This window comes from Gymnogyps californianus, chromosome 6, assembly GCF_018139145.2.
Source record: "Gymnogyps californianus isolate 813 chromosome 6, ASM1813914v2, whole genome shotgun sequence".
NCBI lineage: Eukaryota > Metazoa > Chordata > Aves > Accipitriformes > Cathartidae > Gymnogyps > Gymnogyps californianus.
The window spans coordinates 38,879,715-38,901,284 of NC_059476.1; the positions used below are offsets into that span (position 1 = coordinate 38,879,715).

The window sequence follows — 21,570 nt, forward strand, 5'->3', positions numbered from 1 at the left end:
GCTACAGCGGCTTCAGGTCCAGCTGCAAATGGCCCATCCAGCAACCAGCAGCAATCCCTCTCCTTTAAAAGCCCCAGAGCCCTCAACCAGGCAGGTATTGCAGTTTGGCTCTTCAGTGTTTATTAGTCTATTGGGGAGAAGTTGCTGGAAGTCTGTGGAAAATATGAAACAAGTTCCTCTCTTTGCTTTGGTCCTTTATATTGGTTTACAGGGGTCTGAGCTTGCCCTGCTGCCTGTCAGCTATCCTCTCTGACCAAGTCCTACGTAGGGGACATGTTGCAGTGGAGTGTCCAAGTTCATCGGGAAAGCAGCTCCATGATGCACAAAATGCAATGCTGAAATAAGAAAGTGCCCTGCCACAGATGTGTGCTGCCTGGCAGAGGTGAGATCTTCCCACATCCTGCCCATACTCCCCTTCACACTCCAGCTGCCTCATCAAAGTCTTCCTTGTGTTTGTTTTTGTTGGGAAACAGCAAAACACAAAGAAAAGCTCTAAAGCCAAATACTTCCTTTTCTATTTCATGTTATTTTTCATCTTGTGACAAATACAATTTTCTGTTGGCTTTCCTGATGGAGTTGGAAACATCAGGGTGATTAATGCTTACAAGGTGTTGTTATTTTATTTGATTTGAGCATTTAGCATGGGGATTTCTCTTTAAAATCCACCCAGAGGAAGTCTGTGGGGATTGGATGGTGCACAGGTGAAAAGCTGATGGGGGTCCTCCCTTGCAAACTGCCTCTCCTTGCTCTGCTTCTTGTACGAGGCAGGTTGAGGGAGCCAGTGTTAGCCTTGAGGATTAAATACACGAATAAAGTGAGTAAGGGATTAGTAAAGCTGGGAAAAGCTTCTGCTTCCCGGTGAAAAGTTGAGGGAGCTACTTACAGCTCTGCTAGTGTTTGCAGCAGGATTTCCAAGTTGGCTCCAGCAACAGAAACTCTGGAGGGAGCTGTAAGTACAGTGTTTCGGCACAGCTTCAGGTTTTTTTTTTTTTCTTTCTCCTCTCAGCCAAAATTGAGCTTTAAAGAGGTGGTGTGTTGGGCGTTTGAAAGGGATGTATTTTTGAGTGATACGAAAAGAAATTTTTTTACTTACCCCTGCTTCTATAAGCTGCAAATGTATTTACTGAAGTCTTTGCAAGCAGTATTCACCTGTGCCTTTGCTGGTCAAATTTAGGTGATTTTCATTAGTGTATGAGGCCAGCTCTGTTTTCTGTGCTGGGTATCAACTTTCTCTGGAATAGAGAAACAAAAGGGTAGGTAAAACTACATAATATAGACAGCAGGTGTGGATTTTTTTTTTTTGGTAAAGGATTTTCATGGCTTTTGAGTGTTATTGTTGTTTTTGAGATGGTGATTACAGAAGGGGATGGGTAAACTTAGACACAAAACCCTGAGAAATATGCGTGTTTAAAAACAAAGCTGACAAAAGACAGCACTTAACTGTGCAATGTTTATAAACTACTGGGAGGACTTTTTTTTTGTTGGCAAATAACTGCTGAGAAGCTATACAGCCTCAAATGTGGGGTGAGAAACGTTAAAAAAAAAAAAAAGCCTTATCAGAGACTGACCTGGGGTTTGCGTGGTTTTCTTCACCTGTGGGAGTTATCCCTGGCCCTGGAGGCTGCTGTCTCATCCTGTTCTGTGCTGGTATTTCAGGTACAGTGTGAGGAGAGCCTGATCAGCAGCCCCTATTTTTTGTTGGTTTTGGGACAGCTCTGTCTGTTTTTTCCAAGGTGCCCTGTCTGCTCAGGAAGATTCTTCTTTCCTCATGAGTGAGGGAGTAATTTAGGTTGTTGGTCACACTTGAGCCTGTGTGAGGAGCTGGACTGAGCTTAGGAGTCCCGATTCGGATCAGAAATGCCTCGTGGTCAGAAATGTGCTATTTCTTCTGGTGAAGTAGTGCTCATTTTCACCAAAGACCTTTTCAGTAAAAATTGCGACCGTTGTTTTTGAAGGAAGATACGTGTATGAGGAAGGTTTTTGCAAACGGAGAAGTGGCGAAGGCCGGGAGAGCGGCGCCGCCGCTGGCGGGCATTACCGGCCCCTTGCTGTGCCCCGGAGGCCCCCCCTGACTGAACCACCCGCTCGCTGCTCTTTAGTGCTGTTATTTACAAAAGCAGATTTGGTTTTGTTCTTTTAAACCAAGGCGCAGCGGTCGGGCCCTCAGTCCCTCCCCGGCGACGCCGCGGGATGGCGGGCTCCCGCCACCGCCCGGCTCGGCCGCGGGCGCCACCTGGTGGCCCGCCCTGTCCTCACAGAGGTGCCCGGTGCCCCGGGCTGGGGCTGCCCGCGGCTGCAAGGTCCGGCGCCGAGGGGGTTCCCGGTTGAGAGGGAGCAGGCGGCACCCGGGTGGTCGGTGGGTACGCAGCGTTCCCGGGTGTGGGCAAAGCTCACGCTGCGAGTAAGCCAAACCTTACTCTCTTAAAACCACCTGCTGCCTGTGAGTGGTGTGTGTGAGGGAAATGACTTGGGGGGACACCATCAGTGGTGGTGCCTGAGGTAAACCTGAGGTGAGCAGCTGTGTGGCTGGTGAGGCGTTCCTCAGGGCGTGTCTCTGCGGCCAGTGAGGTAAATTTGAAGCTTGCCAGAGCTCAGGCCCGTGTCTTCACCACAGCCCTTGAGGCCAGCTCATGGGGAGTTTGTTTTCCTCCTGGCTGAGGGGAACTGTGGGCTGAGCTGAAGGACGATGGGGAATGGCTGTCTCCAGTCAGCAGGGTCACGCATGCAGGGGTTTTGGGGGCAAACCACCCTCAGGATCCTGAGGGATCCCACTTTGGGAGCAACAGCAGGGGTAATTAGCTCTATTAAATAATATGTTGCATGCTGTGTGCACAGGTTGTCTTGGCCTATGTGGCAGAAAACTGGCCCCCAACTGGAAATGAAGGTGAAGGGAACGTGCACCATTAAATATGTAACCTTTGGGATATCTGATGCCCTTAGGTTTGCAAAAGCTGAGGATGTGCCAAGTTGTGCTGGAACCACACACAAGAAATCATCCCAAGGCCTGCATGCCAGGTGAGCACCGGCTGCTGCTGAAAGGTGGCTCTGGCTCTGCTGTTATTTGAGCAGTGAGCTGTGATGTACCTGCACTCCTGACGCCTTCTCCTGCTTCCCCTGTGGGTCCTCAGCATGGGCTCTCCTTGCGAAAAGGTGGCTTCTTCTCATGTTTTCAGTCAGATCTAGTCGAGCCAATGCTATTTGGCACATGTCCAGTGGTAGCATGTGCCACACACAATTTAAAAAAAAAAAAAAGGAAAAGAAGTTCACAGACAGCAATCTGCTCTACATCTATGATGTGTAGTAATGTAAAAGCTGTAGGAGGAATAGCAATGTCTCCTATGAGTCACTGTGGACAAAGTGATATACCTGTTCAAAGAAAAAAATTATCAAATTTTGAGACAAGTAAGTTTTTTGAAACAGGACTTGTTGGGGTGTGGGGGAACCAAGTCTGACCCAGCTTCTTTCCAAAGCAAACAGGTTTTCATGGCTTTATCCAGTTGTTTTGGGGGATGTCAAGCTTGATGGCAGGAGCAAGACAGCTCTAACTTGGTGGTTTTAAGTTGCTTATTGCTACCCCACTGGATACCAAGCAGGAGCAGGGCAACAGCAAGGATGCTGGTGGTGTAATACTACTCTGCAAAAATAAACACATTGTGTCAAGGATGTAATTTTTTTTTTACATGCAAGGGTTTCTTTTTTTTGTGTGTGGGAGGGGGTGTTGCTTAGTTTGCTGTTATGAAAGTGCAGCCATCAAAAAGGTAGAGCCTGGAGCTCATCACATCAGTGTCTTATTAGCAAAGCCAGCCTTCATCCAAGCTCAGATCTACTTTGAAGTCCTGGAGTGAAATCCTGCCCCACTGCCACCAGTAGGAGTGATGCTGTTGACTTTGGTAAGTGGAGGGCTCAGTTCCTGGTGTTGATCTGGCAGGCTTTGCCTGCACTTCGTCACCTTCTTCCTGGCTATCATCTGTTGCTGGAGACTGAGGAAGGCCAAGCACAGGTAAACTTAGGGCTCAGGACTGAGCAAGCTGCTGCCTGCTGTCCTCATGACCTTTCATGCTGAAACAATGTCAGGTGAGACAATATCTTGCAGAACCAAAGATTTCCAAACATTAGTGGGTACTGCAACCCATTTGTAGTGTGTGACTATGAAATGGTGCTTCAGGTCTGTACCAAGATGGGAAAAGAAAAGCCCTGACCTTTTGTTCTTAAAAATCTTAAATCTTAAAATTTTCTTTTAGGGTTGTCTCAAATCTAGTTTTGAGTTCTTTTTTGGATTAGAAAGAAATAGGCGCTTCTGCAGTGTATCAGTTTAATGATAACAAACAGTGGTGTAGCACTAGATGTCAGTAGTGCTTCACCAGTTTCTCTGTCAGACCTTACAGGCTTTACTTGCTGCTGGTTTTTGGCACATGGATGCCCTCTCCTTATTCTGTATTTTCCAGAATAAACATGTACAAATATGCTGTCCTTCAAAAATACATTTTCTCTTACATTGCTGTCCTTGGTGAATAACCATCTTAGGTCACTGATTTCCAAAAATGACATGTTTTCTGACACTTCAGTAGATCATGCATAGGTTTTTTTGTTCATAGTGGTCAATCTATAAAAGTTGCATCTGGGCTTGTAACTTGGCAAATACCACTCTTGGTGCAGTTGCTCATTAAAATTCAGGTGTGAAAGTTTCAAAAGCAGTTCAAACACTACCAAAGAACTTCTTATTTGTAAGAAGATACCCTAGGTCTAAAAGCTCTGGTTTAGCTGCATGCCTTTGTTAAACTTAAACTAGATTGCTATCAGCCAGACGCTTTAATGAAGTGTCCTTTATCACACTTCAGGAAAGCAAACGTAGAAAGGAGGTAGCATAATTGGCTGAAGGACTTGGATTTCTCTTCTTAAAATGCTATAAAGCAGAAGACACGTTTTCATGGTGATCCTAGGCTGTTTCCTGGTTCGTAATACGTAATAAAAAAATACTACAGTTAGTGTTGTGACAGAAGCCAGCTAGTACGGCCACTTCTTGCTTTTCCTTCCTGAGAAACATTTAATATGTTAACATTTTTGAAACCAAATTTCTGTTATTGGAAGAGTATTTCTCAAGGGTACGCTGTTGTAAAAATTCAACCTGTATCAAATAGTTATGCTGTTTGGCTTCAGGATGGAGTTAAAAATGTAACACTTACTCTTGTTCTCTTCCTTCAGAGTCACTGTAGCCTCTCGGGGTGGGTGCTGTCCTTGTGTGGTTAGATGCTGGGCAATGCATGGGGTTCAGATCTCAGCTGTGCCTCTTGGATGCAGCACTTACACAGTGTGGGGAGGAGAGATGTAAGCTTAAAAAAAGGAAGCTGTGTATAGAGGGAGTTTGCTAAGCTCATCAAATACGCCAGAGGAATCTCAATCTCAGAGTGGAACTTTGAAAATTGCTAATTTTCCCAAGATACCAAGAGCAGCAATCTTTCTGATAATCCATGCTCCTCATGCATGCGTTGGATTTAATGAGATGGAAGGACATTTCTCCTAATACAAGAGCTGGGAATGTAACAGGAAATAGTTAGCTGGCAGGTTCAGGGCAAACAAAGTATGTCTTTTACACAAAGTTCAGTGAAATTGGAGAATGCGTTCCCACAGGGGATTGCAAACAGCAAAAGTGTAAGTGTGCTGAAGAGAGGAATAAAGATTGATGGCAACTCAGCTGAGAGCTGTTAGATAGAGACAGATCAGGGACAAGGAGTCCACGTATTGCTGATCAATGCCTGTTCCTGCTGGAACAGGGGACAGTGTGCAAAGGCCTTGGCAGAGACTGTATATGGGGATAAGCAGCTGTTTGTCTGATACATGTGGGGGTATCAAGCCTGGGAGGTGAGGCAGCAGGTCCCTCTGTCCCTACCACTAGTCCTGCTTTCTGTCTTTATGTAATAAGAATTTTGTGAGAATAAGCATCTGGGAAGAGACTTCTGCTGGGGGGGAAAAAAAGTTATCCCCATCCTTACTGGAGATCAGAAAAACAGCAGCCTTGGACACAACTCCAGGGGAAGCTGTCCTGCATGAGGAACTTCTTATTTTTAATAGTAGTAGTAAATCTTTAATGCTAAAAATAAAGCGAGAAGAAAATAACAGTTCTGCGTAAGGGAATGCTGCATTTTAAAGAAGTGTTATCATCATATATTCCTTACCTGTGCGATGTAGGTACGCACATCTTATCTACACTCCTTATGCTATCAGTTTTAAGATAGAAGACAAGAGCTGTAATATTTGCTTTTGTGGCATCTCTTTGCCTTCCCTTTGGGAGCTGTGTTATCGTGGTCAGCTACAGCTGTCACTCCAAGTCAGCTAGCTGGAGAGTAAGTTTCTTTCTGCTGAAATGTGTGATCAAAGTATGACCTTTTAATCAATTTATCTCTGCTTCTGAGATTTCTTTTTAAAATGGTGTTTCTGTGTACTAGGCTTGCTTTGGTCTTCCAACTGTGTAGGCTAATTTCTTTGTGTTTATTCTGGGTTGGCATCTGTTGTGGTCTGTACAGAGTAAGAATTGTGAAAAACTACTAGGATGTTTGTGGTATTGTGGGACAGCATAGTGTTCTCAAATGCAGCCTCAGGTTAAAGAGTAACTAATCCAGGGATGGGTGTTTTTCCTTCACCAAGCAGCTTAAGTCATCCTCGGGAAATATTTCTTTAAGAACAGAAGTAATTCATGTGAACATGATGCAAATTGTCTGCAGAAGCCCCTTAACAGGTTAATGTACTGTTTTAGCAACTTTAGCGCCTAAAATGTGTGTTTTCAGTACTTGATCACTAGGGTACGAGACAGTCTATGGCAGGTTTTACTTATTTTGACTTGGAGCAACTGGAACAGCTGAATTTTGTCTCCAGAAACTAACAGAAGTGACTTTTATTTTGTCAATTTACTTTTAGACTACTGTATTGGTTCATGAGTGTGGCTATATCAAGTAATATTATAAAAATGCGCTCAGGTGTTTTTGCAGGAGGTGGTGTCACATTGAATTTTGCAAGCATGGGGCTTCCCTCTGCTTTGCAGGCTACTCTGAGAGAAGTAAAGCGAGGATTAAGAATGCAGATGTGTGTTTAGAAAGTAAAGGTGATGGGCAGAGGAGCTACCAAAAAATCCCACTTCTTTCCTGGGCAATGCCTCAGCAGGGTAGAGAAGCTTGGCAAAGGCTGTGTTATATGGTAGGAAAAATGTAAAGGAAGTTAACAGGGAAGAGACAAAAGGGTTTTTAAAGTATTCCTATCCTCTGTTCAGCAGAGGAGTGAAAGACTGTACTATGTGTGTGCTTGGGAGTGTAGTGTACCCCTCCTTTTTCGCTGAGATCCCTGAGGGTGGGGTGGTGGTTGGTGGCTCCCCAGACTGTCCCCCTGTGCGCATACCAGGTGGGTGGGCAATTTGGGAGCTGTAACTTTTCTTTTTTCCTTTTCTTTTTCCTTTTTTTTTTCTTTCCGCTCTCCCCAAATTGGACATGGGGTATGGGTGGCTCAAATCTGCAGATTCCCGTCAGAGCTATGTCACTGTTGGGGTACTTACAAGGGCTTACACAAAATTATGTTTTAAAACTTCAAAATCTTGCTGCTGCCTGCTTGCACTGCAGTTGTACAGCAGCTCTGCTGGGCTTTATACCAGCCAGTAACAAGGGTGACTCTGCCCCTCGCATCTTCCAGTCTAAATTGCGGGCCAAGGTTTGTGTCTCTTGGCAAAGACAGCTGAGTAGGCTGTTTGAAACTGCTGTTGCTTTTAAGGCCAACAAACCCTGTGATCTAGAAACGAAGCTTTTAGCTTCATTCTCTGTGCTGAACCCCAATACAAAGTCAGTCTGTCTCCTGGGGGGCAGACAAGGCAACTTAAGAACTGTACCCAGCAGTACCACAGGAACCTGGACACTTCTTGTGTTTATAGGAGTCTATAAACAGACATACTGATTGTGCAGACAATATGAAAAGTAATTTTTTGTAGTGAAGAGCTGAGAAACAAACTACAAAGTACAAATTGTGTAAGGTAGCTGGAATAACCTAGTCATAAAATGACCTTAAATGAAATGAGGCCTATTGTCCATTACAGACAGGTGTATGTAACACAGATGCATGTGACATACAGAATGCATATGTATGTTTCTATATGTTGCATGCACAATCTATTGCAATTCAAATAGGTGTATGTAGGAGAGGCAGCTGTTACCCAGAGTCACTGTCCTGTCCTGATCTGAGAACAACTGTGACCATCAGTCTGCAAAAAGTTCAGGTTTACACCAGGGGAGCAATAACTGGGGTGATGTACTCTGTTACTACCCAGCAGCAAAGGTGGGTACTCTTAACCGCTGCATGAGGAGAAATGTGTTGTCACTTTGGAAGACAGCTGTATTTGGTTGATGGGAACACTTGTGCAATCTTATTGTCCACCTGGCAGTGAACATTGCTGTCCAGCCCATGCAAACTACTGTCAAAGACTAACCAGAACTAAAGAAAAAGGTTAGAAAAGCCTGTCCAAATGTGAATCTGTGCAAGGGAGTGTCCACTTTGGGTTCCCACTGTTTTTTAATATCATCTGGTGTTGCTCGTTGCCGCTTAAGGTGCTCTCATGAAAACCTGAGTGTATCCTGTGGCTTTGCTTGGTGGCATTGGCTGAACTGAGTTTTGCAGCTAAAGGACAGGAAAGTAATTTTTTAAAAAACTTTAAAAACTCTGTAGGTACTCCATGTACACAAACTTCCTCTAAAACAAGTACAATTTGCTTTTTCTGTGTGATTATTTCCAGTACTGGGAATTGGGTTAGGTGTTACTGTTAAGGTAAGGCTTACCAGCTTTGCTTTCGTTCTAAGGAAATGAAGACAGATAAAGGTGACTGGCTTTATCCTCCCCAAAAATAAATAGTAGCACTTGTAGTTAAGAACAGTAGAAAGTGTTGTGAAATGATAATGTGGATGATATTGGTGTTAAAGGCTTATGAAGACAGACAAGCATTGCAGATATGAAGGAGGTATCATATACTTGAATTAATCTGTACAAACGGCTTTGTAATTGAGTTGTGCAAAATTATATTTTACAATAAGATACTGTTAGCTGTATGGGTTGCTGGCATGAGTATCTGATTGCTTGATGCTAACAAAGTAGATTTTATAAACGTAGCTATGTAAGTAAGGATTTAATGTACTTGAAAGTGATGTCAGTGAAATTATTCATTTATTCTTCTCACTTTTTTTCCTCAATGTATCCCCATATATTAAACAGCAAACCTGAGTTGAAGCAGCCAGACAGCTGAATTTTGCAAACAGGAAATGAAGGTAGAGATCCTGTACAATTTCTTAAATAGTTCCCTGAAAGCTGAGCTTCATCCTGTCCTCCAAAATAGGATTATGAATCTTAAAGGATTAAATTCTCTCATTTCAAATCCCTTAATGAGTTGTGATTAGTTCTAGTTTATTTTTTCTCAACTTCTGTTTTTCAGAAAAGTAAATAACTGCAAAGATAAGAACCTTTTTGCATCTGTGATGGTAAAACTTAACCCTGTGACGGGCAGGTCTGGCCATTGTGGACCCATCATTGTCTAGGCAGGTGCAGTTGTTACCACTGAGGTCTCCCTGATGTTGGCATACCTTTGAGACCCCATCTCACCTGTTGCCATGGTGGATTACTTACCACTGCGCTTTTGTCATATTGGGGAAATGAGATGTATTGTGGTGATGAGTGGTGGTCAGGAATGAAATAGGATAAAGTTTGTCGAGAAAACTTTATGTTGGTGCTGGGACCTCAAATGAGTCTGACTCCAGATTTATGTATGATTTATAAGAAGATAGGGCTTGTGAAGTTAAATGTTACCTGACTGTGTTTAAGCTTGCTCTGGCGCTGCAGGCAGTGACTTCCAAGGTCATTCCTAGGGCCCCCGGGCATTTCTGGGCACAGCTCCCTTGCCTGTACCCCGTTCCTTGTGCTTTGTTATACATCAGCTTGTCCTCTCCTTCTAGAGTTTCTTGTGGGCTTTGCTGTAGTCACACCAGAAGTAAGAGCAGGTCCTCAAGTAATAGGCTAGCTCTGCCTGGGACCATTTTCAGGAAGGGCCACAAAAAAGCTCCATCATCTTTTCTGCTTGCACAAGAAGTTGTGGGACCTTTGTCCCTGGAGGAGTGCGTATTTCACCAGAGGTGGTGAATTTGCCGGTGACCTCCTGCACGTAGTTTCAGACATGAGTTTCCAATGGTGTCCTAGAAATAACCCCTCAGCATACACAGCCTGCCCCAAAAGGCTCTAGTGTGCCCCAAAAGGCTCTAGTGTGCCCCAAAAGGCTCTAGTGTGCCCCAAAAGGCTCTAGTGTGCCCCAAAAGGCTCTAGTGTGCCCCAAAAGGCTCTAGTGTGCCCCAAAAGGCTCTAGTGTGCCCCAAAAGGCTCTAGTGTGCCCCAAAAGGCAGGAGGTAGGTTCACACCAAGCAGTAAGTAGCTGTCTGGTCAAACTTAATGCTGATGAAAGACTAACCATGCTATCAGCACATGCCATAGTGTGTGCTCCTTCCCAAACCTGGAGGAGCTTTGTTGGTAAGGGGCGAAGTGTTTCAGGCACCTTTTCCTGTGACTGGTCTCAGGTAGGACTCTTTGCAAATGCTGGTTCTCAAATCCATAGAAATTCGTAAGGTATCTGAAACCTTCCATTAGCCTTCAAATAGTATTTACAAATTTTATTGTGAATATTCATTTTATTAACTTGGTCATAAAGTATTCCAATATTTGATATGGAATTTAATAAACTACAATGTTAAAGTTGCTGGAATAGAAACAAAGTACATGCAAGTCTTTCTGAAGGAGCATGATCTAGTGGTAGTGACAGAGACAAGAGGTCACTGCCCTCATAGGAAGAAATTGGGTGGATTGAGGAGGAGGAGATTTTTGTAATGTGAGAATTGTGTGTGTTTTGAAGGGTAGGAAGAGGTTAGTAATAGACAAATTGTGGCAGAATGGAATATAGAAACAAATAAGTAAATTCCATGAGTGGGACATGCAGTCCAGGGAGGCCTTTGATTCATGAGGCAAAGGAGTGATGTGCTGATAAGGGCACTCGTGCATGACTTGGGAGAGATGGCTTTGTCCCTAGTTTTGCTGTTGACCTCACGCTTCTGTGTTCCTTTCTCCTTTCATCCTCTGCCTTGTGTATTTAGACTGTGTTTCTTTGTATTGGGGCCAACCTGCTGGAGAGTGTGCGTTCATTCAAGACCTTGGCTGGGGACTGCAGACACTCTTGTCATAGAAATAAGTAATCTTTAAAATGCACAGGGTAGCTGTAGAGGATAAGATGGAGGTGACACTCTTTGGTGCCATTTTTGATAAGCTGGCAGTGGCGTTCTGCGTATAAAGAATTATTTTTGAAAAGCAGCCTGCTATGCAGCTGGGGAATCAAGGCAGCAGTAGTAGAGGTTTGGAAGAGGTGTGATGGTGTGGTGTCTAGCAAGAGTGTTGTGAACCAGCCTGAGTGTTCCTGCAGCCAGGGCTAACCAGGCATTAGTGAGGAGAGCTATGGGTCTGTGCTAATAGAGAAGTTTAATAGTTATTAAACTCAGCTGTGCTGCAGCATCCTGCAGATGAATGCAGGTGTGGAAATGCTCACTCACAAAAGATGCTGTTTCTAACAGTTTTAGATCTGCTAATTGCTAGATATGAGTGAAGAAGATGGGAGTCTTTGTTAGATTCAAGCCTACCTCTCCATAGTGATGTACTGACATAACTAAACCTGGAGACTTTTGTGTTATAGACAAGAGAGAACTAGCTACCTCATGTGAAGTGGTTTTTGAAAAGAGTAGTTTTAAAAGCTGGTTTGTTGTAACTTAAAAAGCAGAAAATACCTGTGGGTAAGGAACCAAGCAAGCTTATGTGCTGCTGTGAAAAGAAAATGGAAATCTGAGTTCCTTGAAGCAGAGATTTTTAACTTGAAAAGAATGCTTCATTTGGAACAGAATGGGGGAACAGGTCCAGCCTGGTGTTGGCATCTCCTGTGGGCAGACATACATCCATGTCCTGGTGGTGAGGTGGGCCAGATGGAGCTTCCTTACCTGGGACCAGCACATGCAGAGGATGTGGCTTTAGCAAGGACTGTATGCCTTGGGCGTGTCAGTGATTCCCCAGCCTCTGCGAAATGCATATTATACCAAGACACAAATGTTATTGTCTTGTCTCCAGCTTGGAGGAGAGAAAATGGTCCCAGAAAAACTAATGCAATTTCTTGTACTAAGACAGAAGATGCTCACCCAGCAGCTAGCTGTCATCTGCTGTTTGTTACCAGCCCTTTCCTGCTGTGGGAGCCTGAGATTTAAAAGCCATTTTACTGCTGGGGTCTTTCTGTACAGCAGAACAGGCTCTCCATAAAGCACAGAGCAGCCTTTCTGACAGCTGCTGTAGGAAATATCACTAGGAAATGTAGCCTGAGGGTCCAAGTACTCTGGGAGTTTTTCATAACAATGTTATTTCCAGAATAAAGCTACTAATTTTGGCTCTTGACTCTGCTCATGTTCATTAGGCAGATTTTGTGCCTTGAAATGTGTGCTATTGAATAAGAGAAGGGTAAGAAAGGTCAGTGGGGAAAACCTGAGAAGACTGAAAAAAAGTAAAACTGGTAAAACAGAGCAGAGTAGTAGTGATGAGGTGGTGGAGCTGCCTGCTGCTTTCAAGCTGAGGTGGTCAGGCAGGGAAGTGAGGAACAGCTGAGAAATGAGCATCAGCAGTGAAGCTGCTGAGGATAGCAGTAAGGAAATCCCACTGTGAAGTCCCTGACAGAGGGTGGGGAGGGGGTGACAGTGGGTGGAAACGTAACCCTGCCTGAGAGGATGGATTAAAAGCAAGTGTTCAGAGCTCTGTGAGCAGGCGAGATGACCAGCTTTGTTCTCCTAGCACTTTTGCAATTGGTTCTTGTACAAGTTTTTTTCATTTCCAACTTCCTGTGTGTGGCCTGACAGATGTGAAAGGACTGGGCTGGAGCTGTCAGGGCACCTGGGGCTGGTTAGTAGAGAAGTGCAGCTCTTGCAGGCTTTACTTGGTGATTTTGAGTCAGTCTGTGTGGCAGAGTGTGTTAAGGAAAGGCCGTGTGCAGTGTCCTCCTGTGGGCTTGCTTTTTTCCTGTTGTCCTTCTGCCTTTTTTTAATCTGCATGGAAAAGTGGGCAGCAATCTGTAAGAAAACCATAACCCGAAGCAATGAAACTGTTTTAAGATTTGTGTCTTCAACTTCTCAGCAAAGTTGTGTCTTCACTGCCTGAATCAAGATGGTTTTCATTTTAGTGGTGGGCACTTGGCTTTTAAGCCATTAATGCAAGGATGGAAGTCACTGGTATTGCTCTACAGACCTGTGGAGAATTGCAGGAAGTTCTCTGAATGGGTACTTTACAAACATCAAGCCACAAACACTGCTGAATGTGTGCAATGTATGAATTATTTCTAAAGGATGTGCATGTTGTTCACTTAAATATGCCATGATCTTAACACAAAATAAATTTTTAGTGAGAGCCCCTTTTAGAGAGGAGTAAATGCATAGGGTTTAACAACAGCAGTCACTTCTGTCCTTGGAGTTGGGTCCAAAAACAAGTTGTTGGCCCTCCAGCCTGCTATGGGTGCTGGGCTGTTGGACACTGCTCTTTGCTCACTGTATTCCTATGCAGGTCTGCAGCTTCTGCTGCCTTTTTGCTGATCCTGTTGAGTTGGCAGGTGAGCCATTGCCATCTTCTGATGCTCCAAATTCAGTGAAACTGTTTTGCAGCAACAAGAGGATAGGAGAGGTGCTTTCCTTTATACTTGCTGCAAAAATGCTGCTCTTGAGCCTACTCTGATGGTCCTCTGGGTCCCTCTCTGTCTGGAGGAAGAAGTGTTGGGATGAGCTGGGCTGTGGGTTTTTTTGAGTGCAGGCTGTTTTCATATGTAACCGCTCTTAAGCGAAGGTGGTCACTGGCAGCCCGTACAAGGTTAAGGAGCTGCAGCCAAAGCCAAATGTCCCTGGAGATGTCTCTAGCTGGCACAGGAGAGTGTGGCCTTGCAATGTCCACTATAGCTCTACCCTGTATCCATTTATTGCAAAACTAATGACAGAAAATAATAACTTTCATCATTTTATTGATAACAACTAAGCATTCACTCTTTGGCGGGGAAAAAAGTCCAAGTCTGGAAGGACTCCCTAGAAGATATTTTGGTCCAAAGAATATGAAATCCCAAACTGGTGCATATTGGACACAGGATGTCATGAAAGGGTAATGAGATTTCAGTGGTACAACTTGGGATCACTCCATTGCTCATGAATAGTGACCTCAAGGCATATTTGCACCAAGCATTCACCAGGTAGCTTCGCAGAGTTATCTAGTTAAGTACAAACTGAAAGGTATTAATCAGACTGTGACAGTCTAGAATATGTTTATCAGGAGCTCCTGCCTTATTTCAGTAAAGCTTTTTCCAACCTGTCATGCTGGTAGACTAGAGATTTAGTTCCCTTGGTTAACAAAGCCAGTTAAAGTGGTATTCTAACTCTTTCTGAGTGAGCCGTTACACATATTCACTGTTGCTCTTGGTAGTATTGTGGGGTCCTGTTTGCCCATAAAGTGCAGAGAGATGATTCACTCCAAAATTATGGTGTGGCCCTTTAGAGAGAAGCAAAATTGGTGTTCCCTCTAACCAGTGTTTATTATAAATCTGAGTCTCTCAACAGCAGTAGCAAAGTACTGAAAGCGCTTCCTGAACAGCATTGTGTTAGCTGTATGTCTTGATGGAAGATGTTATATCACATCTGAGTCCCAACACTGGGGATACTTATTCAGTTTGTGCGATTGCCTGAATGAATCTCTATCTGCTTCCAAAACTACGAGCAAAATAGTCTTCCCTTTGACACAGGTCTGTGCCCGCTAGTGAAGATGATAGCGGTAAGTCAGAGGTTTTTTTTTGTGGTGAGTTAAAGTTTTTCAAATATGTAAATGTAGCTCACTATTTCCTATAAAGGTGTGTGTATACTTCAGATGCTTTTGTGTTTCACCAAGATTTGTATTTCCCTAGGAGCTGTTTAGGTATGGGAAGTCCCTAAACCCCACAGGTAAATCCTAGTGATTTTTAGTGATTTTTAGCTGCTGGATATATAAACTATCGGAATATCTGTTCCACAAACTGCCCCAGCAAAAGTCATGGTGGAAAAAACACTGTTGGAATGCAGTAGGGATGGTGAATATGTGTTTCAGAGGAATAGCACCTCAGGGCTGCATCATCTACTATCCTTACCAGGTAAAAAGGATGACTAGGGGGCAGATTCACCCTATGCCCTCACATGTAAAGGGAGGATGTTACTGAGCAAGTTTTTCCTTCTCTGGATACCACAGGCCAGATGAATTTCTTCTCAGCCACCTCTGTACTATGTGTGAGAGTGCTCAGGAATCTGATTACTTTTTGGGGCATTGCACAACTCTGGGTGGCTGAGCCCCCTGAGTTACCTGTGATTCTGTGAATAACAACTCCAGGTTTCCCCTTATGCTGAGGAAAAAGCAGTGTGTACAGCCTGGTGTGCTCAGCCTTTGCCTGCCTCTGAGGACCTGTTGGGTTTGAAGGGTTAGTATCCTGGGAGTGTTGCAGTGTGGGTTTTGTCTTTGGTGTCACTTGGCTCTTAAAGAGGGCAGTAATGGATGGGAAGTGGCTGCTGTTATGGCTGCTGTGGCTTTGGGTGTTTAAAGGAAAATTGCTTGTTGGGAGAAAAAGAATTACAAGTCAGTACCTTGCGGACAATCTTATGTTGTTCCTTAAAACTTGGATACATATTATAGCTGCTTCTGTAGTGTATTTCTTCTGGGTAAGTGTGCTACTGCTGTCTGTATCTTAGTACATCTCATGAGTTAATGGAAATAATCATGTCAGAGAAACTATTTGTTGTTCTCGCAGAACTTCTTGCTGAAAGAAGATTAACCATAATGAAGTATTCAAAGGTAGGAATCAGTCCAATATTTGGATAGATACAAGAAGCTAGGTAACTTTGTAAGGAAAAATACTGCTGTAATATCTTGAATAAGATAATCTTGAGTACAGCTCCTCTAACAACCTGGTAGGGAGTTCAAAAAACTACTTAAAAAAAAACCACTATGAGAATGTCAATGGAATAGGAATAACATTGTTCTGGAAGTTCAACTTTTGATCTTAGGATTTGTAAATGCAATTCCGTAAGCAACATGTCTGTGTCTCATCTTATCTAGGGCTTGAGTGAGTTTTATTCCCCATACTATGGCTATATCTGAGCACCTTTCTTTGCATTAGTGTTTCATTATTTATACATGTCCTAAAGTCTCATTGAGCTTGGGTGGAAGTTGAGGAGTCTCCCTCCAATGTGTTGAGGCTGCAAGTAGGTGAAGAAACTGTTACTGCATGCAACAGGGGATATACTTCGTACCAGAAAGCATCATTTTCATACTAATAGAAAGACTTGTGGTTCTGTGTAGATGTGGGTAACCTCAGAATAACTTGTGTCAGCAGAATCTGGCTTGAATTGTTCTTTGCCTTACAAAGAGCCACAAAAAAGTCAAGATGCTCAAAAAAACCCGTTGAAGACCTTTTCTGCTATGAGTGTGTTAAGTCATTTTGTTGCTAGGAAGCTAGGCTGTGCCAGGGTAGTGCAGTGCTTGAAATGCACTACTGTAAATAGCTATCCCTCAACTGACTACTGAGGTTTTTTTTTTTTAGAAATCAATTAAATGTCAATGGTAGGACTTTGCAGACAAAACAATGTGTTTATTTCCCTTTTTCTCCCCTGCTCTGTAATAATGAGCAGGCATTGGTTATCCTGCTAGAAAGATGAAGTGGAGGGAGCATTTTATGCTTTTACATTTTATGTTGGTAAAGCAAAAAACCCAAACCACTTTGAAAGGTGCGAGTCCAGGTTAGTTACCTGGACATGCTGGTATTCATGCTGATATCACTTCAAGAGATATCTATCTTAATTGCTCATCTGTCAACTAAGCCTTGCCTCCCTGTGGAAATCCCAAGGGAAGTGAAATGATCTTCATTAACCTCTCCTTGGACCCTGCTGTAGCACAGTGCACACTCGTAAAAGCCATGTGCCAGCTCTGTGTTTTTTCAGCTGAGGACTAAGGCTGAATGAGTCGGTAGCCAACATGCTCCTGCCACGTGACCTCCTGGGAACTGGCTTTCATCTCTCCAAAAGGGAGCGACAGCAGCCTCCCTGTGAAGGGGAGGCTTGTATTCACAGCTCTGCTTTGCAGCTGGGCAAGCCACCGCAGCGGCACTGAAGGACCAGCTGAGAGCCCAAAGTTGGCAAGGATCTTATGTGAGTCATCTGCCTATGGAAGAGACCTCAAAGAAAACACTTTTCACATCATGTTTCAGGAAAGATCTCTAATCTCTGAGCCAGGAAGGACAGAAAAGTACTTCCTAGCAGGAGGCTTGGTATTACTGTTCCTCAAATAACTGGAGTTCTGAGGTGTCCTCACGCGTGTTTGTGTCATTTTGCTCGCTCTTTGCTTACACACGCTTTCAGGGTAGAGCATTGGTTATTTCTGCTTCGTTATGTGTTTACCCTCAAAAAATCACAGGAAACTCTAGAATCCAAATGCTGCTTGTTGTCACAGCGCAACAAATTGTGATGATAAAGTGTGTTTTGAAGCAGTTCCTGTAAATCGCCTGTTAACACTGCAAGGGGGACCCAGTATGAACCTGTTGGAAGTACAGACTTCTGCTATTTTTGGCACAATCACATTTTCAGATATTCCGGTGGGATTGTGGCTGGCACTTGGTGGTTGTGCCAAAGACTGAATTTTAAAAGAACGTTGTCCTGAAATGCAAGATTTTACCCTCTTATCATTGTGCTGGTAGACTGTATCAGGTGTACTGCGATGTTCAAGTACTCTGTTTTAATGTGAGGAGATCAAAGTGCTCCACATATTAAGTATAAGTGGAAAGCTGATACAGGGTAGCTTCTGTGCATGTGTTAGAAACTTTACCACGTTGTTACAGGCACTTTGGCTGTGGGCCAGAATTTCCTTGTCGTATTACAACTGTACTATCACCCAAGCTTTGTATTCCCAGAGTATTGAAAATCCTTCAACGCTTCTCATCCATTCCAGGCTGCAACAAAAAGCATCTGATTTCCTAAGGTTGCAAGGCTAGTAACTGTGGGCTTTTTCTTCTTGCTTTCTAAAGTTCATGTTTTGTTCACTTTTTGAGCAGCTGTGTTGGCTTGCTTCCCTTTCTGAAAATAGGAAGCGTGAATCCTATGCAGCTGCAGACTCAGATTCCAACCTGAAGATTCAGACCTGCTTTAAAACTGGCCAAAACTGAAATTAAATTGGAAGGATTTGTTAGAACTCATGCAACTGGGGGAGCTGCCTGGGTGAGTACCAAGTAGGCTATTCTGTGGGCTAAACCAGGGTTGCTGTCAGGAAGTTGTCGCCCTTGGAGTGAAGCCCCTGCACATCTCGGACAATTTCCTGCTTTAAGGCAGCATAAGGATCGTACTGCACGCATAGCTGTTGCAAGAAGAGAGCTGGGCACTTCTGCTCGCTGCAGTGGGACTTCGGCACTCCTGCAGTCTCATGTTTCTGGCTTTGGCGCTTCGAAGTGCGTTTTGAGGGATGCCCTACTCCCTGATGTGTGCTGCGGTCTTTGCCAGGGGAGCACGTGTGCCCTTCTCCAGTGTAGTGGTTTGGTGCAGGCAGCTAATGGAGCGCTCTGCATGTTTGTGTATTTGAAATACACCCTAGAAGGGCCATTACTGAGCTGCAGGTTTGCATTGGCTTCATGCTGCTCAGAAGCCACACATGTATGGGCCATGCACACTTATGTCCGTATTCTACCTTACCTGAAGCATACACAGCCTAGTTATGAATCTCTTGAAACACTAGCTCCTGCTGATCTCCTGCCTTAAAACAAGCAAACAAAACCATCCCTCCTACCACACAGAGCAGGCTGATGAAAATGCCGCTCAAACTAGAAGTGAATATATAAATGCCAATCAGTATTGAGCTAGCCAGATTCAGATTTCATGTTCCTACAGTGCTGTATGTAAACAATGTGAAACTGTAAGACTATTAAAACAGTGGGCAATACTTGGCAACGTTTATTGTAACAAAATAAAATGGCATAAAGTGTCTCTGAGATCAGGTCTTTAAAGCAGAGATGACGCTACAGATGAGCCTTTAAAGAAGGCCCTAAACTGCCCGACAAACCCATCATTTTTTTGTGTGCCACTTTGCTCTGTATCATAGAAATCTCACTCTTTTCCTAAAATAGCCTGTACCCTTGCACTTGATACATCTAAGTGCATGTCACTTGGCCATGTTATCACAGCAGATTTCTAATCTTTAGGCAATGCTGCCTTTTGCTAGGCTTCTCTAGAGTGCAATGCTTAACCCCGTTGCACTTAATTTCACTGATCGCTAGCTTTTGCTTAGCCTAACTCTCATAAATTCAATAATTCATTTGATGGGTTAAAAAAAAACAGAAAAGGGATTCAAGAGCCAAATGTGTTATGGTGGCTGGAACAGGAATCAGTGACTTTTTTTCTCACTTGGACTCACAAGGACTAAATATTTATGTGATGCTGCGGTATTAAGACCGAGAGCTTTCATTTGTAGGATAATCTCTTGTAGGACCTGCTGACATCTGATTGCCTCAAATTTAGGATCCTGCTCTTAGGGCAAACCTGGTGTTAGAAACTATTTTTCTTGCTGGAGTGCCGAAAGGTAGAACTTGGGGCTGGAGCACTGTTATGCACCATAGCTCGCTGGATTTTTACCTTCAGTGACTGTATTTTCATGAAGGTTATTTAAAAGAATATTTGTGTTATTGTGGCTTTGCAGGTGGGGACAACAGGGAGTCCCACTCTACCTCCTTCCTGTGGTAACTGTAGGAGAAGGGTTGCAAAGTGTTGTCGGTTCCCCCCCATCTGGGCTTTCCCAGCTCCATATGTATGTGCATGAGGATTCCCAGCCTCTCTCTTCCCTGATTCCCCACGTTTCCACTTGCACAGCCCTTCATAGGCATGCAGGCAATCCAAAATGCCACGTACACGTGTAGACAATTTAATACTCTCATCCACACTATTGTTACCCTGGCATTTGCATATTGTGGCTGAATTGACCAAAGAATTTTGGTTGGAAAATGGCTGTTGTGATGGGATTAAGTTGCCTTGGCTACAGCAGCTGAAGGCCTCTCTATTCCTTAGTGAAAACCCCTGTTTGCAGACTTCCCACTTCCCTGACAGTCCTTTGGTGGATGAGCCCTAAAAGTCCATCCTTGTTATGCTGATGCCTTTTGCACATGGAGCATGCATCCTGTTGCTCGTGGACATGTACACACATGCTCCTGTATGTATGCAAGCCTCTGCTGAATGAGAAGTGCTCATGGACTCAAATCTCTGAAAAACAGTGTTTCATTTTTCTGTGTGGTGTTTCATTTTGTTGTCCCATGGTTGAGTAGACATGTTGCTGGAGCTCTGGCTTGCTGTGATTATGTTTCTTGTAGGCGGTGCTCAGTGCATCAGGGAGCTCTGCATACTGAGGAGCACGCAGCCATGTCTCCTAAGATGATGACTGGCAGAAAAATTAAGTAGTCTGTAAAGGGGTAGTAGTGATAGGGACAGCCATTTTGACACTGCAAATGTGATAAATCAAGAGGCTGTTTTTGAAAAGATGTGATTTGCATCAAATGGGCTCCATGCATCTGTCTTAGTGCAAGAAGGCTGCACAGAGGTGTCATGTTGGCAGACCTTTGGTAATGCCTATTCCCATTTTGCTAGCTTTGATGAGAACTCGTTAAAACAATTGAGAGAAAGCATGATCTCCCTGGAAGCACAGATTCCTGCTGAACACTAATGTTTTTGTGATCTGTGTGAAAGGGGCTCAATATTAGAACAATGCAAAATGTCAAATGAAAATCCTTGTAAAATTCAACATGCTGAGCTTAGCACTGTGCTTCAACTGACCAATACATGATTTTTTTTTTAATCTCAAGACATGAAGCTTGCCTGTTTCAGCTCGTTTTCTTCAATGTTTAGTGGTTAGCTCAGCTGAAGTGCTGCAGCTGAGACCCAAGAGGGATGAGATGGCTGAGCTGGCAGGGTGTGCTTCAGGAGTGTTTCTGGGCTGCAAAGTTAAGAAGCATGTCACCAGAAGATGAGCAAAATGATGCTCCATTGCAATATTTTCAGGGGCTGATCAGTGTTTCCACTGAGGGAGCTCCTAGTTCACCCCATTCATTCTGTTGTGTGAAAACAAGTCACTGTATTTAACTCACGTACTCTCTGCACTGAGCCTCAGGGATGGGCGTTTGATGAAAGCCTATTATAAAGAATTAGATTTGATTTGAAAACACAAGGAGGTGGAGAATATACAAGTTCTATGGACAGTGTTTTGTTGGGTTTTTTTTCACCTGGCTAATTGCTAAAGTTGTTTTAAAGTATTTTGCCTTACTTCTTTGAATTTGGTTTCAACTTCCACGTGCTGGTTCTTAACCTTTCTCTGTTAAAGTTTCATCTAGTAACCGTATCTTCCTAAAAAGTGCATATGTGTTGTAATCAGGTTACTTGTTTCTTGCTAACTTATAACCTTTTTTGACAGCTG

General features: G+C 43.7%; 1 protein-coding gene and 1 long non-coding RNA gene across 8 annotated transcripts in view; one reads left to right on the plus strand and one right to left on the minus strand.

Annotated features, from left to right (window-relative positions):
- The window catches only part of UBE2D1 (ubiquitin conjugating enzyme E2 D1), a 197,364-nt gene that overhangs the window by 97,795 nt on the left and 77,999 nt on the right, over positions 1-21,570 (minus strand). The gene's annotated exons all lie outside the window — the stretch shown is intronic.
- LOC127017640 (uncharacterized) overlaps positions 754-21,570 on the plus strand; it is a 195,829-nt gene continuing 175,012 nt past the window's right edge. For 6 of the 7 annotated variants that reach the window (XR_007766631.1, XR_007766625.1, XR_007766628.1 and 3 more), the window contains exons 1-2: positions 754-949; positions 2,941-3,015. This is a non-coding gene — a long non-coding RNA (uncharacterized LOC127017640). The remainder of the gene's footprint in view (positions 950-2,940; positions 3,016-21,570) is intronic. The other variant, XR_007766626.1, reaches the window with a different exon arrangement.